Source organism: Kogia breviceps, chromosome 5 (genome assembly GCF_026419965.1).
Source record: "Kogia breviceps isolate mKogBre1 chromosome 5, mKogBre1 haplotype 1, whole genome shotgun sequence".
Taxonomy (NCBI): domain Eukaryota; kingdom Metazoa; phylum Chordata; class Mammalia; order Artiodactyla; family Physeteridae; genus Kogia; species Kogia breviceps.
The window spans coordinates 89945370-89966355 of record NC_081314.1 but is presented as its reverse complement, the minus strand read 5'-3'; the positions used below and the strand labels follow the sequence as shown (position 1 = coordinate 89966355).

At 40.4% G+C, this 20986-nt stretch overlaps 1 protein-coding gene across 50 annotated transcripts in view; it reads right to left on the bottom strand.

Annotated features, from left to right (window-relative positions):
• The window catches only part of ZBTB20 (zinc finger and BTB domain containing 20), an 802591-nt gene that overhangs the window by 48497 nt on the left and 733108 nt on the right, over window positions 1-20986 (bottom strand). For all 50 annotated transcript variants that reach the window (XM_067034564.1, XM_067034586.1, XM_067034587.1 and 47 more), the window contains one exon: window positions 176-276. The gene's annotated coding sequence lies outside the window, so the exon portion shown is untranslated. The remainder of the gene's footprint in view (window positions 1-175; window positions 277-20986) is intronic.

Genomic DNA, 20986 nt, shown 5'->3' with positions numbered 1-20986 from the left:
GGGTGCGCACTGCAGGCCGGAAGCGGAGAACCAATGCAGGCACTTCAGGACTGAGTCTGCATCCAAGAGATGAAGGCATCTAAAATTTCATCTGCTTTTACAATTGTGTGAGCTTTTTAAAAAAATTAAACGAAGTGAACTAAGAAGCCTTTCATTGGAGGCATAATGTACTCACAGTAGTTTTCAAATAAATGGTGTCACTCTTCAGGTAAATCACTCCAAGGCTTGGGCCTAGTGCAGATGTTCATTGGGGCAGGGAGCAGAGAGCGGCTGCATCTGGATCAGACAAGGAACAAACAAAGATAAGGCTGTTAAATGAAGAGGTGATGGTGATCACTCATTCCATAGAGCCAGAACCGTGGGACTTGGTTGAGAGTCGGGTCCTGCACTTTGCACCAGAGAACGGTGAGTTAGGGGAGGGAGATGGAGAAGGTGTTGTCCAGGCCCCGTTTTCAGTGTTTCCACCTGACTGCCTGTCTGGTGTGAAGCTGTCAACAGCACCCGCCAGTGTGGAGCTGACAGTGTGATCCTGAGTTGGAGTTGAGGTGGAGGGTGAGGGTAGGAGAGTCCTGGCCACAGCAGACTCTTCTTCCAGTGTTCATTCCACCGCAACTCTCTCTCATTGCTGCTCTGAGATTCTTGCCTATCTTAAAAACGCCCACTGACCTGGCTATATTTCTGAGCTCTTGCCTTCTCTCCACCCTTCACTACAGCCTCTGTTTTCTGCCATATCCTGTAACCCCGAGGAGTTCAGCCTCAGGGGCTACAGAATGGACCCTTGTCTGTCTCAGAGCCTCAGGCCCAGAGGTCTTTTCCCAGGACTGTCCCCTTTGGCCACACTGTGCCCCGATGACCACTTTATTCTGGTAACTCTCCTCCCTTCTTATTGGGACGCTGCATCATCCTTACTTCCTGCTCTCAGTTCTCTTCTGCCTCTTTCACTGGCCTGCCCTCTCTCTCCTGTTTCCTAAATGCAGAAAGGCCTCAAGATTCTCTCTCTACTCAAGCTTTGCCTACACAGCCACCCTCCATGGCCTTAACAGTCACTTCTCCATAGAGAACACCCACATGGCTATCTTTAGTTCTTGCTTGTCTACAGAGCTCCAGACCTGCATTCTAAATAACCGCTGGTTATCGGTTCGTTGATTCATTTGCTTGTTTGTTCATTCATTCATTGTTTACATAGACTCTATTAGGCACCCAGAAAAGATGAATAAGATGGGGCCTCTAACTTTGAGAAGCTCACATCTCCATCATACACTGCACAGGCACTTCTAATTCAGAAAGTGTCCAGCAGAATTCATTGCCTTTCCCTCAAAATATGCTCCTTCTCCAGCCTTCCCATTTCCTGCTACTGGTACCATCTTTGTCCAGTTACTTGTGCCTACAATTGAGGAGTCTTCTTTACTTCCTCCTTTTCTTTCATTTCCCATATCCAATCAGCTGCCAACTCCAGTGGTTTTTACTCAGGCTGTGAATCAATACTCACTTTTTATCCCAACACCTATTTATTCTTTTATCACCTGTTGCCTGGATTTCTGTGAGTGCCTCCGGCTTCCCTTCCCTCAGATCCTCTTTACCTCTAGTCCATCCTTCACAACAACACTACATTTACTGTTCTAAAGTACCATTCTAAATACATTACTCCTTTGCTCTTTGCTTACTGGATTAAATGCAAACTTCTCAGCTTGGCATACTACGCTCCTACAATATAGCCCCAATCTAATTTCTTTTTTTTGCGGTACGTGGCCCTCTCACTGTTTTGGCCTCTCCTGTTGCGGAGCATAGGCTCCAGACGCGCAGGCTCAGCGGCCATGGCTCACGGGCCCAGCCACTCCGCCGCATGTGGGATCTTCCCGGGCCGGGGCATGAACCCGCGTCCGCCTCAATGGCAGGTGGACTCTCAACCACTGCGCCACCAGGGAAGGCCCCCCCCCCAATCTAATTCCTTACTATTTTTTTCTACAGTGCATTCTACACTGCAGAAGTCCCACTTGTTCCCACCATGGTCATGGTCTTTCCTCCCCTTTCCCAATGTCTACATAGAGCTTCTTTAGGAGTCATCCAAACACCATCTCGCTTATGAGACATCTTCCAAAGGAAAGTGCCCTTCTCAAATCCTTAAGCACTTTTAGCACCACTCCCTTCTCACGTTTTATGGACTCTAATAATTATTTGTGCAATTTGTCTCCCCCCCCTTAAGCTTCTTGAAGGCAGAGGCCATTTTTACTTTGGGTACTTTTTACTTTATACCCATAGTGTGCAATGCCTTGCACACAGGTTAGTGCTCAGCTGATGTTTGCTGATTCAGACCCCAAATAGCCAAAGTAATTTTGAGAAAGGAAAATGGAGCTGGAGGAATCAGGTTCCCTGACTTCAGACTATACTACAAAGCTATAGTCATCAAAACAGTATGGTAATGGCATAAAAATAGAAATATATGTCAATAGAACAGGATAGAAAGCCCAGAAATAAACCCACTATGGTCAATTAATCTATGATAAAGGAGGCAAGACTGTACAATAGGGGAAAGATAGTCTCTTCAATATATGGTGCTGGGAAAACTGGACAGCTACATGTAAAAAAGTGAAATTAGAACATTCTTTAATAACATACACAAAAATAAGCTCAAAACAGATTAAAGACCTACATGTGAGACTGGATACTATAAAACTCTTAGAGGAAAACATAGGCAGAACATTCTCTGACATAAATTGCAGCAATATCTTTTTCTGATCCATCTCCCACAGTAATGGAAATAAAAACAAAAATAAACAAATGGGACCTAATTAAACTCAAAAGCTTTTGCACAGCAAAGGAAACCCCCATGAAAAATGAGGGGTTGGGGTAGATGAGCTTTAAGGTCTTTCCATAAACAAAATGAAAACACAACCCGCAGATTGGGAGAAAATATTTGCAAATGATGTGACTGACAAGGGATTAGTACCCCAAATTTACAAACAGCTCATGAGGCTTAATATCATCAAAACAAACAACCCAGTCAAAAAATGGGCAGAAGACCTAAACAGACATTTCTTCAAAGGAGACATACAGATGGCCCAGAGGCACCTGAAAAGATGTTCAACATCACTAATTATTAGAGCAATGCAAATCAAAACTACAATGAGATATAACCTCGCACCAGTCAAAATGACTATCATCAAAAAATACACAAACAGGGCTTCCCTGGTGGCGCAGTGGTTGAGAATCCACCTGCCGATGCAGGAGATGCAGGTTCGTGCCCTGGTCCGGGAAGTTCCCACATGCCGCGGAGCGGCTAGGCCCGCGAGCCATGGCTGCTAGGCCTGCGCGTCCGGAGCCTGTGCTCCGCAACGGGAGAGGCCACAACAGTGAGAGGCCCGCATACCGCAAAAAAAAAAAAAAAATACACAAACAATAAATTCTGGAGAGGGTGTGGAGCGAAGGGAACCTTCCTACACTGTTGGTGGGAATGTAAATTGGTACAGCCACTATAGAGAACAGTATGGAGGTTCCTTAAAAAACTACAAATAGAGCTACCATATGATATAGCAATCCCACTCCTGGGCATATATCTAGAGAAAAACATGGTCCAAAAGGATACAGTTCATTGCAATACTGTTTACAATAGCCAAGGCATGGAAGCAACCTAAATATCCATCAACAGAGGAATGGATAAAGAAGATGTGGTACATATATACAATGGAATACTACTCAGCCATTAAAAGGAATGAAATAATGTCATTTGCAGCAACATGGATGGACCTAGAGATTGTCATACTGAGTGAAGTAAGTCAGACAAAGAGAAATATATGATATCGCTTGTTTGTGGAATCTAAAAAGAAATGATACAAATAAACTTATTTACAAAACAGACTTAGAGAACTAAATTATGGTTACCAGGGGAGAAGGGTTGCGGGGGAGGGATAGTTAGGGAGTTTGGGATTGACATGTACACACTGCTATATTTAAAATAGATAACCAACAAGGACCTACTGTACAGCACAGGGAACTCTGCTCAATGTTATGTAACAACTTAAATGGGAAAAGAATTTGAAAAAGAATAGATACATATATATGTATAACTGAATCACTTTCCTGTACACCCGAAACTTTCACAACATTGTTAATAAACTATACTCCAATATAAAGTAAAAAGTTAAAAAGGTTCTAAAATAAAAAGTTTATTAAAGAAAATAAAAGCAATAAAGATGCTTGCTTAGAGTCATGGAAGCTGAGATTGAACTGGAAAGACCTTAAAGCTCCATCTACTCCAAACCCTCTTTTTTCAGATGAGGAGATCAAGGGAACTGACTTGCTCAAGGCCACATCCTTATAGCAGCTGAGCAACGACAATTGATAGAAAAGGTTACAAATCTCTGAATATCTACCGGTGTTGCTTGGCACCAATAGACCCAGCAGACCATCAGCAGTGACCAGACCAGAGAGAGTGAGGGGTTGGGTGCATAGCCTGCAAGGATACACTGGGTTCCACAAAAAGAAAAACATTGTTTCACTTATTCACTTCAATAAATCAAACTAATAAATGTCCTTTAATAGTTAACTGATGTTTAAAAAATGAGGGTGGATTTAAAGAACAAGGAAGCAAACCTTTTTAGCATTACCAGCAGAAACAATTGTGACAATACTGCAAATACCACTGGGGTGATTCAACTCAGGTTGAAAAAGCAGAATGAAGAAATTTCTCACACTTTGGAAAAGCAGTGGGTTCAGCTGAAGTTCTTGGTGAGAACATGCTGTGGTAATTCTATGGTTAAATTCATCTTATAGAAAAATAGGCTATTGACAATCTTGCTATTATGCCACACCAATAAATCTTTTTCCACCTCGCTTTGCCCAGTATTTATCCTATAGGCATGTTTAAATTTTTACTTATTTTCCTTTCATTATATCACCAATCTACTCGTAGAAAAGGATAGATGACTGCTCCCAGGTCTGTTCTAATTTTCATCCCTTGTTCTTCTCTTGTGGTAGACGAAACATTAATTGTTTAATCTCCTCTCTATCCTCATTCTCAAACAGAATCATTTTCTTTCTCCTGAAGATGTAAAGCCCAACAAAACACGTTGTGGGGATAACAGTATTTACCTAGGTGAGGAAAACAGACTTTTCCAGGGGATCTCAGTAGATTTTCCTTGTCCAGAAAAGCTCAGCTCTTACATGCTAGCCTCCGGCCCTACAAGACTTCACCTGTCTCCCCCAGGTGAGCACCTACTCACTGTTACTCACCAGAGGAGAAATGTGGTACTGGTCATTATATTCTCTTTGGCCAGTATGGTGGAGCCATGCTATGCATTGAGAAATCCTTTAAATAGTAACACCCACGTAAACAGCAAATTCGGCTCAAGAGTTCCTCATAGTTCCTTTTTTTTTTTTTTAATAAGCAGATATTCATTTTTTGTTAATTAATTAATTATTTATTTATTTTTGACTGTGTTGGGTCTTCGTTTCTGTGCGAGGGCTTTCTCCAGTGGCGGCAAGCGGGGGGCCACTCTTCATCACCGTGCGCAGGCCTCTCTTGTTGCCTCTCTTGTCTCTGGAGCACAGGCTCCAGACACGCAGGCTCAGTAGTTGTGGCTCACGGGCCCAGTTGCTCCACGGCATGTGGGATCTTCCCAGACCAGGGCTCAAACCCGTGTCCCCCGCATCAGCAGGCGGACTCTCAACCACTGCGCCACCAGGGAAGCCCAAGAGTTCCTCATAGTTCTTACTAAACCATTACATGGCTGGACAGTTATCAACCCTTCACCAGACAGAGCTTCCTTCTCTTTTCTTCCCTTGGCTACTACATTAAAATGATAAAGGAAATCACTGGTCAATATGTCTAGTACATTGCAGTGGAAAATCACCTGGAAGCATACACACCCATTGTGTAATTACATAAGTGTACATTTTAAGTATGTCTAACATTTGATTTAAATTGTGCATTTTATAATTAAATGGAGACAGAATCTTTCTGTCCTTTAATCACACTCCTCTTTCTCAGCTCCACATCCTCTTGCTATGATTTTCCTTTCACTTTTGGGCAAACTGTCACCTCTCTCCTTCTTCTTATTTCCCTCTTGCCTTAGCACACACCCGAGGGTTCTAATTAGAACTATTGCATGGTGTGTCATATTTCATTACTTAAAGAGTAGTTATACTCTAAAAAAGACTCAGTGAAAATGACTTTATGAGGTTTTATATTTATCCTTTTTCAATGGCGTCCATATCCATACTCAGTTTTTAAGTCAAAAGGTAAAACCCTGCTGGGGTCATACATTTTCCCCAGAATCTGGAAATCCAGCTATTCTCTCTTCCACTTACATCATCACTGTAATAAAGAATCTGCCCTGGGAGCCCAGCTGGCAAGGTTCTGAATGGTGCCAGAGGCAGAAGAGACAGTGGGTCATTTCCATTCCAGACTGCTGTATTGTTGACAGCTCTGCAGATCTGTCTCGGAAGCCCTTAGAGAGCAGAGTTGTTATGTAACACACTGCCACAGATTGCTGCGAGGAACTTTCTGCGGAGATCTCATTTCAGTATGGCCATTCCCCTTCTTTGGAAATCATACCAAATCATTCTAAAATGACAGATGGGGCTTCTCTGACAAAGGCTTACAAAAAAGATAATAATAACAATAATTTGTTAGATGTCTAAATGTTGTCAGGGACTGCATGAGGAATTTTTATGTGTAAGTTCATTCTTATTTAATCCTCACAGCAATGTCGTGCTGTAGGTGTTAGTATACCCGTTTTACAGATGTAGAAAAGTGAGACTCAGAGTGCTTAATGAACCACTCCAAGATTAGAAAGCTGTGGGTAGTGAGGCCAGAATTCAAACCCAGATCTTTCTGACTCTAAATCTGTGCTTTTTTTTTTTTTTTTTTTTTTTTACTACACAACAACTGCTCCAACACAGCATGGACACATTTCTAGTTCCCGCTGTGATTTCAGCACAAGAAACAGGTTTATGTTATTTCCATAATGGTTCAGAGTCACTGAAAGAACTGGGAGTACAGACCTCAGGTGAAGGAACTCTTTCAGAAACTATCAATAAGTATAACTCCTTCTTAGCTCCTTTCTATTTGAAGATGAGGATGCCTTGTACTGGTTTTCTCAAACTCTAATGAACAAATGAATCACCCAAGATTTCTGCATGCCTGGGGATGGAGTCTGTGATTCTACATTTCTAACAAGCTCCCAGGTGATGCTGATGACACTGATCTGGTACCGCAGGTCCTATGTCTGACACTCACCTTCCTACTGAGGGCTGTTTTCAAAGCAGCAGTTCAAGCTGAAAACTTGGCTAACAGCTCACATGGCATGCCTGACTTCTGATTCTGGGCCAGTTTGTCAGGTCATTGGGCATTAGACATAATTCAAGGAGTTTCTGGCACAGAGCACATCGTGAAAAAAAATCATTTTTAGATCCCACAACTGGAAATTAAAATGATAATGTCTCTAACATATGAAGTTCCTATTTTTTTACATTATTGTTATTTTTAACAATAGTATCTGGTAATAATTCAAATAACACCTTTCCTCTGAGAAATTCAATGAGCTTTACTAACCTTAATTGTCTAACAGCGATTCCCAGGTGTAGAGAAAGCTGTCTCAAAGATCACAGTAAATTTAAAATTGTTCCACTTCCCTCCTTTCTTCGCCCCAAATGTAGTGATGAATTAGTGGTGAGGGGTTACTAATTGGCAAAGACCCACTAGCTCATAATTTGAGGCACAGGAAATTTCGTAAAGCAAGGATAAATGCAAGAAATAATCAACAGAGAGATGGTTGTGAGTGCAGAGAATGTTGGAGAAAGAGAAAAGGAGAGCATTAAAAAGAAGTAAGAGTAAGGAAAGAAAGAGCAAAATCATAGAACTAGCTGCATGACCTTGGATGAGTCATTTAACCACTAGGTGGCTCAGCTTTTTCATCTGTAAGAAAAGGAGGTGAATTTTATGATTTTAAAAGTCCTTTAAAACTCTAATAGTCCCCTGAGAAGAAAGATGTGGGAATTAAGTAGCTCATCAACCTGTTAAACCACTAAACCTGTTAAAGAAATCTGTTTGACTTTTAACTTTTTAACTAATTACCTGAAACGAATTCCCAAGTCTATATTACCAAACCCACCTCCCTGGAAACTGATGAGAAAACCATTTAATAATAAGGAGCCAATCATGGCCAGAAAAACTAATCAGGAACCCCATCTTCAGCTTTTTGATGCTACAAGAAATGTTTTACTTAAAAAGTTTTTAGCTCCTTAATTAACCACTAGTTAATACCCATGTCCAGAAGAAGTACCTCTGCTGGCCCGAGGACCCCTGGGATAGCCCTGACAATAGAAGGTCCCACTCACAGTTTGTCCCTTTAAATCTATGTTAATTTTCTCTACAGGGATCTTGATTCCTCTTTGACAATTCATCACCTCTGTTAATAAGAGTTGCACATCCCAGGAGCCTTAGTGTTGTCAGGTACAGTCGATTTTTGTTTTTAAAATAAGAGATCTTTGGGACCAGGTGAGAGATAGATATATAGATATAGATATATACATACACACATACATATGCATATATACACATATATAGGTGTTTATACATATGATGATACTTTTTCTGGTTTTAATGAATACCTGGTGATGGAAACCCCTTCTCTAAGTCATTTGATACTGGAATCCTCCCGTCCAAAAAGGCTGCCGCAGGACCTGGTGATTTGGTCACTAACCTCCGTAATGAGGATTCCAACATGAGAACAATTTAGGGTGCAGCATGTTATTTGGTGTTATATCAGAGTTATCTATACTTTGCCCCTCTCACTGAGTATGTTTTCTGGACTAATCATTACATTTGTGGCTAAATGGAGAAACATCAAAATGGCATTAGCCAGAAGAACACATTGTTACTGTCTCCAAAGTGAAAATCACTTCCCTCTTCCTGATTTCATCACCTCCACAGTAACCTGGCTACCCATATTAAATGCTTACTGTGCAGCAAGTCTTGTGCTTGGCACTTTTTATACATTATTTAACTTTATCTCTTACACTCACTCTTCAGAGACGGGAATTATATTCTGATTTTATAGATGAGGAAGCTGATGTTTGGGAAAGGTGAAGTGTTTTTTTTTAACCATAGATCACGAAGCTAGAGGGTAACAAAGCAGGGCTCTAGGGCCAGGTTTTAACCACAATGCTTTGGGGCTTAACCTACACCAAGCTGTGATCACTAAACAACTGATCTCCTGCCTTCATTCCACTGCAGTTTATTTGAGGTCCACGTCATAGGCTTATGGTATTAGATTCTCCATCATGGTCCACTAATGCCTTCTTCAATCTTTTTTTAAACTTTTCCGAAACCTTCTATGCTTGATTTATGTTTTCCCTCCCTACTTTCATTAATATGTCAACCTAAAACCCATTACCATTTTTTTCAACAGACCTTTATCATCATCTTTTTCAGCTACTTCTTAGCCCTCATTCTCATTCCAAATTACTCTTTTGAGGCCTCACATTTGACCTCAAGTGTTCTAACCATAGCTTGAGAATTCCCTTTCCTTAATGACTAAAGAACCTACTCTTTTCACCTGGTCATTTAGTAGGCTCCTGCTGGCTTCACCGGATGTCTTTGTCCAGTCTGACCTTACCCCATGATCAACCATTTCAACACTATTCTCTGCAACTCTCCAGATTTCCTTGCTCCCCTGGCCTTCTATGTACAGGGCCTCTTCCTATGTTATTCAGTTATGAATCCATATCACCACTCACCATCCCCTCCCACTCTCAGTACGAAACCCTGCATTTGCCATCTGTACCCTTACTCCTGTTCAGTGCTGTTTCTGAGTACAAGGCTACAGGAGTTTTTCTTCATATGTTTTACTTTATCAAGTCTCATTCTTCATTCTCTTTTTCAGTTGATGACCTTGCCTCCTACATTAGTAAGAGGATCTAGAGCATCCAGTGTGGTAAGCTCACTGGCTCTTATCTCCTTCTCCAATATCTCTGAAGTTTTATCATTTTGTTTCCTCAAGATATATCTTTACCTTTTTCTACATTCTCCTCCTGTCTTGGAGTTTATCCTCTCTACTTCTGATCTCTATCCTTCCCTTTGGTTCCATCAGTGATATCTTTTTTTTTTTTTTTCTGTACTTGAAGACAGAAAAAAATAGTAGTACTATTAGTACTTCATAACAGTACTAAATTAATCATAACAGTGTAGTGTTTTGCCCTGTCATCTACTCCTGCCCTTCAAAATCTTTCCAGCTGGTGTATCTCAAAGTGAGTTTTATAGAACACTAGAACCTCAAGATGAACCTCAAAAAAAGTTCGTTGGTCAAACAAATACAGGAAACACAGAATACTATATGTCTCTCTTACAAACTCATAATGTCCATAAGGATATTAAAGGTGTTGAAGACCCCAGCATTGTCCAAACTTACTGGATTACAGAACCATCCTCCACTCCCCCATCTTTCTACCGGCACATTTATTAACTTCAGAATATGCTTAGAGAAGATGCTTTAATGGATTTCCCCTGGCTCTAAACTCTTTAGCTTGGGTATGTTAGTTCACTGAATCTGTATCAAATAAGCCCTCTCAGATTTCCTTTCCATCAATACTCCATTTGGTCTAAACTGGTTAACTTACAGAATGTCAGAAAGACTAAGCACATTCGTATCTCTGAGCCTCTGAACATACCATTTTGGCTGCTTGGAAGGCCTCTATGACCTTTTTTGTTATCTAGGCCTTTCCTTTCTTTCAAGGCCTGTATCAATCATGTATCTGTTATGAAAACTGTCTCAGCCCATGCTGACCTCTGCTACTCATTTAACACTTAGATAAATGGTTGTATTTAACCCCTGTGTCCTCTATCACTGGTAAGAATGTAAATTCTCTAGGACATAGACCTTGGTTTACACATTATAAAAACTCTAGCACCTAGGGTGGCCCTTTGTGCAATACTAGGGGGTTATAATCATATTATTAGAGGCCCTGAACAGAAATAGTTAACACTGGGGCATATTAGGTCAAAACTTGATTTCTGTAGCTATGGGGTCAGTTTAATATGCTAAAGGCCCAGGTGAATGTACCACAACCTTGTGGGAAAGAAACACCATCCATTATTACCGTCATCACCTCCACAAATGGTAACATGTATGCTTTGGGGAGATGAAGGGTAGATCTAGAAGAGCAAAGGCAGCTCTGTTCTCAGGTGAAGATGAGACTTTGCATTAGTTGACTCCAAATGGAGAGAAGACTAAAATAATCTAGGACCATCAGAGGACCCATGAAAGGAACCAGTGGAACAAATGCCTCTCTACCAATGAGGAAATCATCATTCATGATCATTAAATCATGGTACCTGGATGATAAAGAAAAGCCTCTTTTCCTGCACAAGGAAGTCAGTCTTGTGCCAGGATCCACTGCTTATAACCATGCCTGGGACACAGAATATGCCATTCTGCAGGGTAGCAACCACCTGCAGGATGTCAAAGGATTGAACATGCTCCTGCCTTCCAGGCATCTTCCAGCCCCTATCTCTTTGGATCAATCTGGAGACACGTTGCATTGATGAAGTTAAGACAGCTCGGCTGACGCTAGCACAACATGTTACCCCCAAACAATGAATTCCATCATTCCTGTAAAGCTCTTTTTCTGCCACACCACATAGACCACTGAGCAGATTTTAAGTCTCAGGCGAGTATGCAATAACCAGATATTAAGGGGCTTTGAGTTTTCCAGATTAGATGTATTCTGAAGTTAGGACTTCATGGATTCCCTAATAGTGAGTTTGTAGTGAGACTAGGACTAAAAATTTGGTCTCCTTTTTTTTTTTTTTTTTGCTGTACGCGGGCCTCTCACTGTTGTGGCCTCTCCCGATGTGGAGCACAGGCTCCGGACGCACAGGCTCAGCGGCCATGGCTCACGGGCCCAGCCGCTCCGCGGCATGTGGGATCTTCCCGGACCAGGTCACGAACCCGTGTCCCCTGCATCGGCAGGTGGACTCTCAACCAATGCGCCACCAGGGAAGCCCTAAAAACTTGGGTCTCTTGATGCCCAGTCAGGGAGTTTGATTATGAGAGAAACAGAGTATAGCTTTCTTCCTTAAAACTGCAGCAACATATGATTTTCACATTTTGGTAGCGGAGAAAATGAATTTCATTAAAGTATAGTTTGTGAAGTATTTTGCTATCTTCCTGGATAAAAAGTGGTATACAAACCAAAGATTTAATTGAAAACTATTTATAAGTTAAAATGTTTACTTAGGCTTACTTCAAAATAGGTATATATTGTATTATATAATGTATGAAAATAGTAGGATAATGGTAAAAATGCTATATTAGAAAATTCTGTGTTGGTCCTTAGTTAAAATTCATAAAATGTATTATTTATTTTTAGTAGTAATCAATAATAAGCATTTTTAAAACTGGAATTTTTATTGTGGGAGATTATTGAGTGGGTGAAGCTAAATGGCTTAGCTAATTTTCTGTTATGTCCCTGTTTAGAGTTGCTTTCTGAACAATTTACACACTTGAGAGTGAAAATGAAGGGTAGCCTGACTTTTGAAGGTGTCACAGGCCACTGGGTCAAGGCTGTTGCTTTCTGAGAGCCATGGGCAGTTTCTGCAGTAAAGTATCTTAATTTCTTCTTTTTGTTGTAAAAATAGTTTACTTTTATGTTCTAGGTGAAATTTGAGATCTCTGCCTCTCTCTCCTGATGTCACATGTGGTGGAGATGGGGGCATGCTACTGGCAATCTGATTTAGACCCATCAGAGGTTACGTGGTACTTTCATGGCCACTCTTTAAAAGTGAGTTCTCCCCACCACGAGTTACACAGATGAGAAGTCTGGGGTGGGGGAGGGAGGTTTAAGTTGCCAAGCTAATGAGCAGGAGAGCTTAAATCTAAAAACCACGGTTTTCAGCAGAAAATCCTTTTTTATCCCCCCAAATGCCATGGCTGCCAACAAGCTTTGTAGCAAATCCGAGAAGCAGAGTACTAGATGGAGAATCAGAGGAACTACCTTGTCTTCTTGGATCTGATAAGTACTAGTTGTGTGATCATGGTCAAGTCACTAACCTTTCTGAGTCTTATAAAATCATGAGCAAGGAAACAATGAATGACATAATTGCCTTCCAGCCATAAAACCTCTCACCTGTAAAATGGTATTGATTAATAATATGCTTGGCCTATCTCCCAAAGTTGTGAGGCTAAAATAAGCTGATGTATGTGGAAATGCTTTGCATTCTGTGAAGTATCGAATCAGTGTAGTCTCAAAGAACAGCTACTGGAGGAATTAGGAAAGGGCCCCATGTGTGTCTACACACACAGCCAGTCCACTTCCATTCAGGTTTAAGGAGAAGCTGTGCTAAAGCACTGGCAGCAGCTCAAATCTCACTCCATCCTCTCCCCTTCCGGCGTGCTGCAGAGTGTCACTGGAGCAAAGTTACTTGAATGGGTGAGCCAAACACTCAAGTTCCAACTTTGCTGAGTAGAAGCCACAGAGAATTCTGAGCCACAGTGCAGGTAACAAGCGCTGTTCCTCCAGGTGTGTCTGAAACACGGGGGAGACCCTGGGGAGTCATGTACAGGAAGCTGGGGAGGGAGGTCAGACATCCCTGCTCCCGAGGCCCAGTTTTCTCTTGTACACAGCTCCAGCCCACATGATTTCACCTGGTAGTCCCAGGACACAGAACAGACCCAGAAAGAGCAGGAGCCTCCTCTCCTGATAACCTAAGTGCTCTGATTGAAAGGCAGAGGGTATCAGCAGAATGGCTGTACTGAGTCGGCATTGATTTCTCCAGCCTTTGTCTGCGTCTGGTTTCTGTCTCGTTTGGAGGTGGTTACTGTTACTACAAGCAGCATGAATCATGTCTCTGTTAAAAAACAGAGCTTCAATTGTCTTACATAACCCCTGGTAACTGCAAGTCTAATAATAGCAAGCCATTTACAGGTAGGGAGTCTGTCTTCTCCCAGACATATACACACACACACACTACTTCCAGTGCCTCACAGTAAAGTGAGACAGGCAGCACAGGGAGAAAGGGGACAGCATGATGGACTTTTGGGGCAATTTTAAAACATACTGAATAATCATGCATCGCAGGGCCTGATGACCAACATGTTTAACTAAACTAGTTTTATAAACGGCAGGAATCAAGCATTCTTCTTCAAAGTATTTGAAACAGCAAGGAATCCAAACACGCCAGATAGACACCTTCTCTAGCATCCTATTACTGTATAAAACCCCCAAACTCCAGCGATGGGAGGGGTGTGCAGGGGAGAGGAAGAAGGTAGACGTTTCACCAGATTTGCAACTAGCTTGCACCAGATAGGTTTAATTTTCCAAGGACTTTTTCTTCCCTCCTTTTTGTGTGACCAGATAGAGATATTTCAAAGGTTCTTGGCTACAGTCATTGCATAATATTCTAGAGAGTGAAAAGCACTGAAAACATGGCTGCAATGTCTCACTCGTCAGGCTATATACCTTGTTGGGTACTGTTACCTGAGCCACTTTCTTTGGGAGGGAGAACCTTGTATCTGAAGACCTGTATTTCCCCCATGAGCATGATCTCTGCCTTGTAAGACAAGATGAGGTCTTTTTGTACATGATCCCCACTCCACCACCTGTTAAAGTGATAACCAAAAAGCAAAATAAAAGGACAGGTTGGAAAAAAAATGACTCAAAAATTATGAATGTAAGTTTTTCTTTAAACCACCCATTTGACTGAGAAAAAAAATGGCTCTAGATAGCAAGTTAAAAAGTGTATGAGGAAAAAATAATCTAAATTTGTAACATGCATGTCTCCATTTCCTCACTGCCTCATCATGGCCATCCTAAGAAAAATCACTGCAGGCTATGTTTTTGGAGTATGCACTCCCAGGAGCCCAGTAGCTCTAGATATCATAGAAATTGGACCGGGGGGGACTCATGGAAAATTACAGAGAGAGGCTACATCCTGTCACTCATTTGGGCTAGGACCACAGAAGGAAAACTTCCTTCTCTGTTTTGACTGTTCAATAACATGAAACAGTGGACTCTGCTAGTTCAAATCAAAGAATGCCCTAGGACACACCTACTTTAAGGACCAGCGCCTGGGCTATTCTGTGTGCTCTTCAGCTGTTTAGGAATACAGAAAGGCACATGGATATAGTTATAAGTCAAAATGGTTATGTTGTCCTCAAAATAGTATTTATTCTGCCTATTTCCTTTTGGAATACTCCCTACATCCATAAGCAAAAGAGTTTTGAATAAAAGGAGGAAAGAAGAGAAAGAAAAAGAAAAAAAGAAGAGAGGAGAGAGGAAGAGGAAGGAAAATGACTAATGTCCTGTTATCCCAGCCTGCAAACCTGGCAGGAGTTGATAACAAAACCTCTACTACTGCTGTCTAGTAGTACTTGCTACGTGCCATGTGGATATGGTTTCTGAAGGAAACGAGTTCTAGATTTTCCTCGCAAATATCCACATGCAGAATAGTAGGGATCTTGACCACCAAATCATCCCACATAACAGCAGTGGAATGTAGCTGACGGGGCTAGACTCTTATTTCATTCACTTTGTGAATTAAATTGCTCTTTGAGTTGGTATGCTGGTGAACTAAATGTTTTAATAAAAACAGCCAAGAGACACCACAGTTTCTTTCACAAAAGACTTTTCCCTCTGACTACTAATGTTGAATGATTCCTGCTTCTGGAAGAGGAGGTAGTTTGCCTCTTCTCCATTTTGTGGTCTCAAAAGCCATGCTCTTCTATGCATGTGTGAAGAGATTACACTCATCTGGTATTTCAGGGCACTATGTCAGCCAGTTCCTTCACAATGGTGTGTTTGGCCCTCGAGCTAGGACTTGGTGGGCCAGACACATTTAAAATGTAAGAGTGGATTATTATATTATTTTGTGCTGCAACAGTAAGAGTATTTCTGGACTGTGGCTGACAAGTAGATCATAATAACCGTATGTAGTGCAACAAACAACAAGACATTGTATCAGAAGCTCAGAGGTAATATTTTCAAATGACCCAGAGATTTTTTTGAAAAAGAGACATGATGGATGCTTTTTCCTCCTTTCAATAAGCATTTATTGAATGCCTAATGTCAGTGACGGACTCTTTATTCACAAGGGAGCTGGGCTATGCCAGACTCTCACCATGTTCTTTTTCTTCTAACATTGAATGAAATATCAGCAAAACAACAAGCACAGCCTTTCTTCAACCTGATAGGCAAGCAGTATGTAGTAACTGGCCATGCTGATGAGAGCAGGAGCTGGTGATACTGATGGCAGTAAAAAGGACTTCCTTACAAAGGCACCTCAGTTTAGGAACATCCAGGGACACTTCAGAGGGGATACCTAAGCAGATCTGGTCTGACCTATTTATGCTTTCCAACAAAGGTCTAGAACTCTAGAAACCTTGAAAAATCTAATAATATGATCATGCCATTTTTATAGGAATGATAGGATTTTTATGAAGAGGCATCTATATTTATCTAGTGAGCTTCTCTGTATTTGTAGAATACTCAGAATACTTCTGAGAACCCATCTTAATTTTTAGAACCATTTCTAAGAATCCATTAATGTATTATTTTAAAATAAATTTCAAAGCAATTAATTAAGAAGCCTGTTGATAATCAAGATATACAAAGCAAAGCCGGTAGGATAAGGCAAAGTTAGAGTTCTCCAAAACGACTGCAGAGAAACTGAAGAAATGACAGAGTGTTTGGCTGGAAGGCATCTGACTGTCGATCAGACGATGTGGGTCCCAAGCCATGTTTGTCAACTGCTGTAGATATTACAAGTCATCAAACTTCTCCTGAGTCTCACTTTTCACCTATTGAAAATGGGAGTGTTGGATGTGATGGTCTTTAAGATTCTTTGCAGTTGTAACATTTGATGATTTTAAAGTAAAAAAAGTAACTCCCCCTTCCTCTTGTTTTGGTAGACAGGTGGCTTTCCCTTCATCTGTGTCTATGTGGTTTGCATTGGGTTTTAGGTTTCTAGATTTCTAGAAGTCACATAGTAAATTTTCAAGTCATTTTTCCTGGTGTACATGATAAAATGATAGTGGAATAACTCTCTCTTTCTTTCCATATCCATGTCTCTTCTCAAATCAGACTTATACGCCTAACATTAAAAACACAATCATTCTGTCACTGATGAAGATTCTTCTCATCCTCATTACAGACCCTCACTCATGCTCATGCAAGCTTATCAGATTGGGTTATTTCTGTATTTATGTCCTGGCTATTTTTTCTCTCCCAACTTGTTTATGAAATCCCTGGTAAGCATAAAGCTGCAAAAATAAAAACAAACAAATAAAACAAAACAGCTCTGTTTGAATAATTCACTTCAGTTAAGGGAGTATAAGAAAACATTCTAACACTCAGGGGAAGAAAAGCTTTAAAAAATATTCCTGCCATAAAAAGAAACAAAATTGAGTTATTCGTAGTGAGGTGGATGGACCTAGAGTCTGTCATACAGAGTGAAGTAAGTCAGAAAGAGAAAAACAAATACTGTATGGTAACACATATATATGGAATCTGAAAAAAAAAAAAAAAAGGTTCTGAAGAACCTAAGGGCAGGACAGGATTAAAGATGCAGACGTAAAGAATGGACTTGAGGACACAGGGAGGGGGAAGGGTAAGCTGGGACGAAGTGAGAGAGTGGCATGGACATATATACACTACCAAATGTAAAATAGATAGCTAGTGGGAAGCAGCCGCATAGCACAGGGAGATTAGCTCATGCTTTGTGACCACCTAGAGGGGTGGGATAGGGAAGGTGGGAGGGAGATGAAAGAGGGAGGGGATATGGGGACATATGTATGCATATAGCTGATTCACCTTGTTATACAGCAGAAATTAACACAACATTGTAGAGCAATTATACTCCAATGAAGATGTTAAAAAAAAAAGTACTAGAAAGACAAGTACAGTGGCCGCCCACATACCCAATGCATAGATTAAAAACTTATTGTTTTGTCATAAAAAAATACTCCGTATCTTAGAAAAGACTAAATAAAATGTTATACCAATGATAGCTTCATATGTTGTTATTCTTTTTCATTATATAGAATGCTACATATGCGGTTTATAGTCTGTTGTACAGATGTGGATATTTTTCCCAGTCCTTCTCAGGCCACTGCATCCTCGAAGCCAAGAAGGTTCAGGGTTTGCCGAGCTAGCTTTATATAGACAAAGGAGCCACAAAGAAAACCCAGTACCTGGAGCTTATATCATATCCTGCCTAGGCACTCCATTTACTCATGACTCTCTCTTTTCCATCTGTGTCCTGTTCCTTTGCTGGTTTGACTCCCTTCACCTAGGATGCCCTCTGTTTGCCTTCCTTTACTGCTCAAAATTCCCCCTATCTTTCAAGACCCACCTAGCTCAAGCCCCATTTCCAAGAAGCAACTTAGGTTGACCCAACTTGGGACCCAGTGATACTTTTCATCGCTAGCAATCGATAATTAGCCATTGTAATAACTGGAGTCACTGAGAAATGTATCTAAGAAGTTCTCAGAGAACACCAGAGAAAAAGGTTGTAAAGAGTTGCAGAGTCCTCATAAAAGGAAAATAAAAAAGCTAGCTTTAAGAACAGGACCAATATAGAAGCTGTGGTACAAAAAAATAAAAGTTGTAGCCTTGTAAAGAAAAGTTGTAGTTTGTACAGAAAGGACATTTTTAGAGTTGACTTTTTTTAAAAAATAAAGCGAAGGATATTCTTTCTTAAAAGTAAGAGTTAAGAAACTGGATATCGCAATGTACAGTATCATGAAGTTTGATTGCACTAATTATGAAGCTAAAATATCAAGATTTTAATAGAAAGAAAATGGGACACAGATTAATAAGGCAAAGACAGAGGTGTGTGTATAAAATCTGAATTTCATCTCCCCCCGGTCTCCCTCAGTCTGATGGCCACACCATGCATTACGATCAACTCTGCCAGTACCTAGCTGGGCTTACGTGATGGGCCATGATACATTCTGATAGTAAAAGATAGAATGAAGCTAAGGAATGCTGGATGCTGTTATACATGTATATGATTTTATTTATGTGTATATTTTTATATCTATATATACAAACATATATATTTGTATGATGTTTGGCAACCTCACCCATGGTATTCCTGTGAAGTAGGCATGTGGTAAACATAATTAGCCCATTAAACAGATGGTAGGGCTCTGGCATATCTCACCATATTCTAAAATGGTGGAGCTGTGAGCAGGGACTGGAGAGAGAGTGCAGTTTGATATATGGGTAACTGCAAATCTCTGTGAATTGCTACTTTCCTGAAGACAATCTGGGTAGGTTGCATTTGGCTGAGAACTGGGGATGGTTTGGGAAGATTTAAAAATATACAAGGGGACAACTTTTCACATTCATTCAGATATAGTATCTTCATTTTCACTTACTAGGGACTTTTTTTTTAAAAACAGCTTTTTCTCTTAACTCATCTGTGTTCCAAGCAAACTCAAATTGCTGAGCAGATTAAAAAAAAACAAAACAAACAATAAAAAACAAACCCTACACGTCAAGTAGAAACACCAGGTAAATTTTTTTAAAATTGTCTTTACAAGGTGCACTCTTGGAAAGGATCAAGTTGAACAGAGGTTTGGTACCATAAATATAAACACATAGCTCTCATTGTTGCTCAGTGACCAGATATGCACAAAAGCACATGTGATGAACTTTTACCTGGCTGAATTATGTGGCCATGGCATTGTCACTCCATGGTACAGCTGGCTGAAGAGAGCCTGTAATCAAATATTCTAGCCCAATTCTTGGTCAGTTAAAATAGGGGCTAGCGGAAGAGAAAGGGTTACTAAAAGTTAAGACTTGAATTTACAAATGTATTTGAACTGGCTTCAGGAAGACATGAAACATCAATACATCTGGAGAATAGAACCTGCAATTGACTGTTCTTTACCATCTGGTCTCAAGAACATTTTCTGCTTGGAAGTTGCATAAGCAATGAAAAAACACACAAACAACTTCCGTACCATGTTTTTGGTCACTTATAATGATGCATTACAAAGTAAACCAGCTAAATATGAGCAACTCTGCCTTACTCCAGATGACAAATACAGTATATAACTAAGATCAGCAACAGAGAACATCTTTATTTTAAGAGATCTAGACTAGAAAAAATATTCAAGAACAAATATCCTTCCTTCTAAGGTATTTGTCTTGAGTAGTTTTGGCTAGATTGATTTTTTAATGTCACTACAAAACCATGTCTAATTTTTTCCAAATTAAAGAACAACAAAAAGAGCTATACTGGGGACTGAAACGTTCCATGTATATTTTTTTAATTACATAAACTTGCCTCTTTAAGCAATAAAATATATCTTACACTTTTTTTAAATAGAAAAATTTTACATATCTCTTTTCTTAAACAGAGTAGGCTGCTATCATTTACATTCTTTCTTATAATACAGGGTTTATCCTTGTGAATACCCATTGCTCCTATTTCTCAGAAATACACTTTTTTTTTTCTCTTGAAAATCAGCCTCATCTCTCTCTGCTCAGTCTAATGGCCTCAGTCTAATGATCCACTGCCATAGCTGGTTGGTGTCACTGTCCCAGTTTTTAAGAGCCATCTCCTTACAACCTGTTATGCTATGTATATTTTCTACTCTGCCTGCTTAGGACTGGAAAATTAGATAAGTGAGTGCTATAGAGACATTATTGCCTGGAAGGGTTCCGTTGGAAACTTTGGGACGCTCATTTTGATGTTTGAAGGTCTTCATTTATTCTTTGTTCAGGGTTGTAATTCAGAAGTCTGAACTGCAAGAAATCAGACTTCGAGTTGTTGTACAACACCAAGTGTGACATTTATGCTCTTTTATTGCAAGGGTTTTTATTTTCAAAGAGTTGCCCAGAAATCCATTCTTGATCACTTTATTTGTAGGTCTCTGATCCATTCCGTTTCACTCCCTTGATTTTTGCAGGCAATGGAACTAACATGATAACACTGAGAAGTAAAGAAATAGCACATTTTTTAGGATAAGGTGGGACAGTC